The sequence below is a fragment of the Propithecus coquereli genome, unplaced genomic scaffold (genome assembly GCF_000956105.1).
Source record: "Propithecus coquereli isolate 6110/MARCELLA unplaced genomic scaffold, Pcoq_1.0 Scaffold307, whole genome shotgun sequence".
NCBI lineage: Eukaryota > Metazoa > Chordata > Mammalia > Primates > Indriidae > Propithecus > Propithecus coquereli.
This window is the reverse complement of record NW_012148697.1, coordinates 173837-180081: the sequence shown is the minus strand read 5'-3', so window position 1 is coordinate 180081 and position 6245 is coordinate 173837.

The window sequence follows — 6245 nt, the reverse complement described above, 5'->3', positions numbered from 1 at the left end:
GGCACAACCGTGGTTGGAGGAGGGGCTCTCCCGGTGATCAAGTGGAGCCCGGAAGGGCCCTCAGGCCTTGGGTCCTGACACCCAGGGGTCAGAGCCACAGGGCACTGGGGCCTGTTGTCTTCACAGTGCTGAGGGGTAGGCTGTCAGCATTCAGAGGTGGTTTAACCTGGGTATCTGGCACAGCAACTTTCAGCTGACTGGTCCCCGAACAGTGACACTGACGCAGAGGAAAGAAGACACCTCTAGGACTTTGGGATGAAAAGTTAGAGCTGCACATACCTGGTCCGTGGGAGGAGCTAGTGGTCTTGGGTCTCATGCAACAGAGGTGGGAGAGATACTCTTCCCTCCAATCCACCATGAGAAATAATCCTCTCATGAGATCTTCATGTTAAAAATAGACAGCTTCCTGGAGCTCTTTTCTTGTTCCTCTAATTATCACTCTTCTTTCTAACACAACCACCAAACTTTGTGCCTTTCATTTAAAAAAAAATTACGATGTGATAATAAAAATATAAATTCTGTAGCATTAATATGTTCCAACGTGAAAATATTACAGAAGATGCTGCTTTTATAACATTAAAAATCCAGCTATATTTATTTACAAAATTGGGAAATAAATAAAAGAAATGTTAAGTTATGTCTTAGTCTGTTCAGACTGCTATGACAAAACGCCATAGATTGGGCAGCTTAGAAACAACAGTAATTTATTTGTCACAGTTCTAGAAATTGAGAAGTCTAAGATCAAGGCCTGGCAGATTCTGTGTCTGATGAGCACAGGCCTACGTGCCAGACACAGTGAGGCCCTGAAGACGTTCTAATGGCAAGGTCAACACCCAGGCCCTTGAGGGGTGCCCAGCAGGGGCCACCAAGAACAGAGGTGCCGAGCAGGCCTGACAACCCCTGTGTTGGGCATGGTCATGGTGGCTGGAGCGGGGGGAGGGAGGGAGGAGGCTTTCTGTGAGTGCAGGAGCCTGCCCTTGGCACCCCAACTCTGGAGGACAGGCCGGGTGGCCACTGTGCCTAATGTGTGGCCCACAGCCTGGACAGAAGAGGAGGGCTCCATTCCATGTCTAAGCCAGCTCCTGGTGCAGAGCTGTGCTCAGCTGACATGGGTCAGGCAGCGCAGCAGGAAGGGGCATGCAGAGGAAGACATGGCTGCTGCCCTGCGAGGCTTGCCCTGGCCAGGATTCCTGCCCTTTTGAGGATTCGGCCTGAGTCTGTGAATTCCAAGACCCTGTGAGAGGCCTTGGAATTCACGCTGATGCCCTCTGGGCTGCGGAGGGAGCAGCAAGGCCGCCTTCACTCTGCAGGGCCCATGCTGCTCTGCTGAGCCCTCCCCGCTGTCCTCACCCGCCTCCCCTGGCGGGACTCCCTTCAGTGTAAAACTGTTTCTGGGCCCACAATCCTCAGCCAACAGTGTCCGGACAAGGACTGGTTGTTAGGCAACTTACACAAGCAGGTGAGTAGTAAAAACTGGTCCCTGAAGCAGCCTGGGGAAGAAGCGGCCTCAGGACCTGTAGGTCCCCAGCCTGACCCTGCAGTCTGTCCCTGCAGTCCATCTCCTGGCCAGTCCGTGCTGAAGACGTGAAGACCCCCTTCTCTTCTCTGCCTGTACCAGCTTCTGCTGGCGAGATCCTAGGGTCAGGAAGGAGGATGCCTGGTGGGGCACACAGCTGTGTGGAGAAGATGACGGGACAGGGCTGGATTCAGGGGATGTCGATCTTCTGATTCTCTTGGTCGTCAAACCTTAGGACTCCTTTCCTTTCCACGGCCTGCTGCCCTTGGCATCTTCCTCTGTCCTCAATCTTCTCCCTCTCAAGGTCCTGTCCCAAGAAGGTTCCGGATGCTGTGCTCCCCCATGGAGCCCATGGCGCTGTCCTTGAATTCCCAGAGCCCTGTGGGCAAACTATGAACTAGAGATTGAAGACTTCTAGGATGACCGGGTCATGAGAAAGGAGTTTCTGGGTTGAACAGCGACATTTTTCAATCCAGCAAAACTTTTTGTTTTGTGGGGAAAAATATTGACACCCACAGAGCAAACACATTCTATTCAAATACCATGCACTTCACACATACGCATACGCATGACTCAAAAGGGAACTCAAACCATAACTGGTCTTATTTTATTAATATATTTTCTCAAAATGATGACCTAGACTCACTTCCTTGCAGAGTTGCACAGAAGAAGGCAAGAAGTTCCTTCAATGGGTTGGTTGGGTGGGGACCCTGCGGAACTCTGTCCCCAACCCCCTGTGCCCACAGCCTGGGCTTCCCCCTCCCAGGAAGGGGGCTGGCTGGGCCCTACCCTCAGTCCCTAAAGAGGCCTCTTACTATTCTTTCTGCTTCCTAGTGCTAGTTGCTCAGCACACAAGAATCACAGCTGGCACAACAGAGGGAGAAAGGCCTCCCACAGGAGGATAGTGTTAGGTTTGTTCCAGACGGGAACCCGAAAAGTACGTATAGGATGGGATGTAGTTAATGGAAAACTTAGACAATGATCATAAGGCTTGTGAGACCATAGCCACAGGAGTCTGGAGAGTCCAGAGATTGTAAATCTAACCCTGACCACAGGCGGTTGCAAAACCCGTTAATGTTTAGGAAAAAAAATTTCACCCTCCCCAAACTTCCATCCAAACCTCCTATAAAACCCACTGCTCTCCCCTTTTCTCTCATGGATGCTCTTTTGGACTCCACCCATCTTCAGTCAGATGCTCAAATAAACAATTTTGCTACACATGAGGCTTTGTGTGTCTCTGTCTCAGCTCCAGACCTAACATTTGGTGCCAAAACCTGGGAGGGCACACTGGGTGAACGTGACCTCCAGGACTCTAACGGGCAAGGCTTGCAACTCGGGAAGCAGCAGGCAGCGGCAGCTCGTCCTGGGCTCACTCCCGAATCCTGCTTTCCTCTGAGTCCCTGGGTCACCAGTAAGGTTTCCATGGATCTTTGACTAAATTGAGAGAGCCCAGTCTCCTGGGTTGATCATATCCCTGGGAACCACTTACCTCCCTTGTCTCTGATGAGGTGGCTGGGAGAAGTCCCAAGTCATGTAGGGGTCTCTCTCTAACTTGTGTCTGATCCTGGAGTGTAGGCAGAGCTTTCTAGCTTGATCGAGGTGAGGTAATTGTCCACCCAGACCCTCCTGAGCCAAGCTGAGAGAGAGACACCGGACCGGGACTCGGACCTTCCTTGCTGACCTCCAAAATCCACACCCTCAGATACCCTGTTCCTGGTGAGTGGGGAGCTCGCAAGCTCGTTCTACTTTCCCAATCCCTCTCATTCTCGTTCAAGAGGTTGTTTCCCAACCTCTCTCACTCTGGTTTCTTGACTCGTCCCAACTCAAAAGTCCTGCCAATAAGCCGGAGGACCCTTGGCCGCTGGGGCCTTCACTGGACACAGGGACGCCTGTTCCGACTCATCGCTTGTGCTCCTTGCTCACTCGTCACTCCCGTGCCATTCCCTCATTCCAGGGACACCTAGAATTGAGTAGAATCAGCCCCGTGTGACCCCTACTCTTTCCAGGAACATGGGAAACTCTCAGTCTACTCCTAAAACTACCCCTTTGGGGGTGCCTCCTCCAAAGTCTCAAAACACTGGGTCTCACTACAATTTCTGTCACTGCAATGGCAAACGGTCTGAGATTCCCTGTGTCCAAGCCTCTCACCCTCCACTCCCCACTCCCACTCTGTATGAGCTGTAATCTGGCTCAAATCTTCCTACTACACTCCTAACCTTTCCAAGCTCAGCCCTCCCCTGCACAGGCCTCCCCAGCCAGACTTCCCTCAGCCTAACCCCCAACCTGCCCCCGTCCTTGTCCCAGCACCCCTGCTGCCTGCTTTCATTCTGCTCAAGTCCTGGAGGCTGGGGCAGAAGGCGTCGTGGGGGTGCATGTCCTTTTTATTTAACTCCGTCTTACGATCTGACCTGGCATGACTCTACACCATTCCTTCCTCTACGCTGTCCCCTGAGGACAAGGAGAGGGTCTGGCTTAATGCCCAGGCACGTGGCGATGAAATCCATAGACTACCCCTGCCCAGCCAGTGGGGACAGTCACCATCCCTAGAACAGGCCCGTTATGGGATTATCAAGTAGGAACTCCTGAGGGAACTTTACTCCTCTGTATGCATTTTATCTCCCAGTCCCCGTCTGACATCAGGCATCAGCTCCAAAAATTAGACGAAGGTCCTCAAACCCCACAAAAGTATCTCCTAAACCTGGCCTTTAAGGTCTTTAATAACCAAGACGGGGAAAGGTGAAGGAAGAAGAGTGGGGCTGGCAACAGCCCTCGAAACAGAAAAAAGCTTTTCAAATCGTGGCTGCCCTGTAAAGGAGTTTTTCCGGAGAGTCACTCAAAAGGGTCCCAGGCAAGTAGATGACAAGGCCACACCCTTCTATGGGAACGGAGCCCTGCCTCCACTAGGACTCTGGGTCCCTAGAGTAAAATGTCCCAGGAAATGGACTCCGCCAGGACTGTGCCCCCTCTGACAAAAGAAGGGCACTGGAAAAGTGACCCTCTTCTTAAAACAGGAAGATTGCACCTGCATCCCGGAAGTGGCTGCCCCTCCCTGAACCGGCATCCTCCACACCCACGGACCCTCTGACACCGCTTCAGTCTGACAGCTCGTCAGGCTTCGGAACAGATCGAACCTGGACACGCCAGGACAGCCGAGCCTTAGGTGACTCTGCCACATGTGAGGACACTGGAGCCACGTCCCCTGCTCTTCCTGAGTTCCCAGGCCTCTGTTTCCGTCTCCTGCCCCTGTTGCCAGAGTAGAAGGTAAAATACAAACCCCTGTGTATTCCACAGCTTCTCTGTCTGCTGGGAGATAAAGTATTTGCCTGCCCCTTTTGTGCTTCCCAATTACCCCCCTGGATAAAGAGTTTATAGATTCCTTCCTCTGACTTATGAAAGAAACTTAACTGAAACTTTACACACGTTTTCCTTGGTGTGCTCTGAACTTTCAAACTATAAACTTTATGCCTTGTTTCACCTAACATATATGTCTATATGTTTGCTTGTCCATATATGTCATATACATGTAACGTTTCACTACCAAAATATGTAAAAGAGCTCTAATTAACTGGCTTAAACAAAAAGGAAACATTTACATCAAATATTTCGTTAAAAACAAAATAGAAAGTAAGTTATGAGTAAGAGAAAGAGAAGTAAAAAGGCAATAAGTGTGGAAATACATTTTTGCTAAGAAAGGATCTTGTATAGAATTTTTTTTGTCCTAAAATGACTGGTTATTTAGGAAATGGAAAAGTTAAGACAAAACAAAAACATTTTTTTTTTTTTTTGAGACAGAGTCTCACTCTCTTGCCTAGGCTAGAGTGCCGTGGCATCAGCCTAGCTTACAGCAACCTCAAACTCCTGGGCTCAAGCGATCCTCCTGCCTCAGCCTCCCAGGTAGCTGGGACTACAGGCACGCACCACCATGCCCGACTAATTTTTTTTCTGTATATATATTTTAATTGTCCAGCTAATTTCTTTCTTTATTGTTTTTTTTTTTTAGTAGAGACGGGGTCTCGCTTTTGCTCAGGCTGGTCTTGACCTCCTGAGCTCGAATGATCCACCCGCCTCAGCCTCCCAGGGTGCTAGGATTACAGGCGTGAGCCACCGCGCTTGGCCAAAACAAAAACTTTTAGGTATGTTTTATAGATGGTCTGTGCAGGTTTGATAAAGTGTATAAAGGGAATTTATGAAGGAATTTAGTATGTGATCTCATTAAAAACATTATTAATTCCCTTGCTTTGTTTTCCAAAGCCATTGAAGTAGTATTAAGTAAATAACAAAGTTATCTCCAGGATTTAAACTATTAAATTCCACCTGGCCCAACTTTATTCATCCTCTCTTGGCTTAAGGGTCATTGCAAAAGAGACAGGCACATAAATGTAAAGACTGATTTCAAGAAATGGCATTAGTAAGTTTGGTTCCCTTGTCTTCCTCCACCACCCTCACCTGGTGCCTACCTGCCAGCAGTGAAACTCACCGGTGATTTCTTAAAGGGACCGCAACACTTACAGCCTGGAGACTAGATTTTACTCAAGGATTTTCCAGAACAAATCGGGCCTCGTTCAACTTTTTTTTTTTTATTTCAGCATATTATGGGGGTACAGATGTTTAGGTTACATATGTTGCCCTTGCCCCCTCCAAGTCCGAGTTTCAAATATCCATCCTTCGGGTGGTGTGCATTGCACTCTTTGTGTATGAAAATACCCGTCCCCTCCTCCCCTTCCCCCCT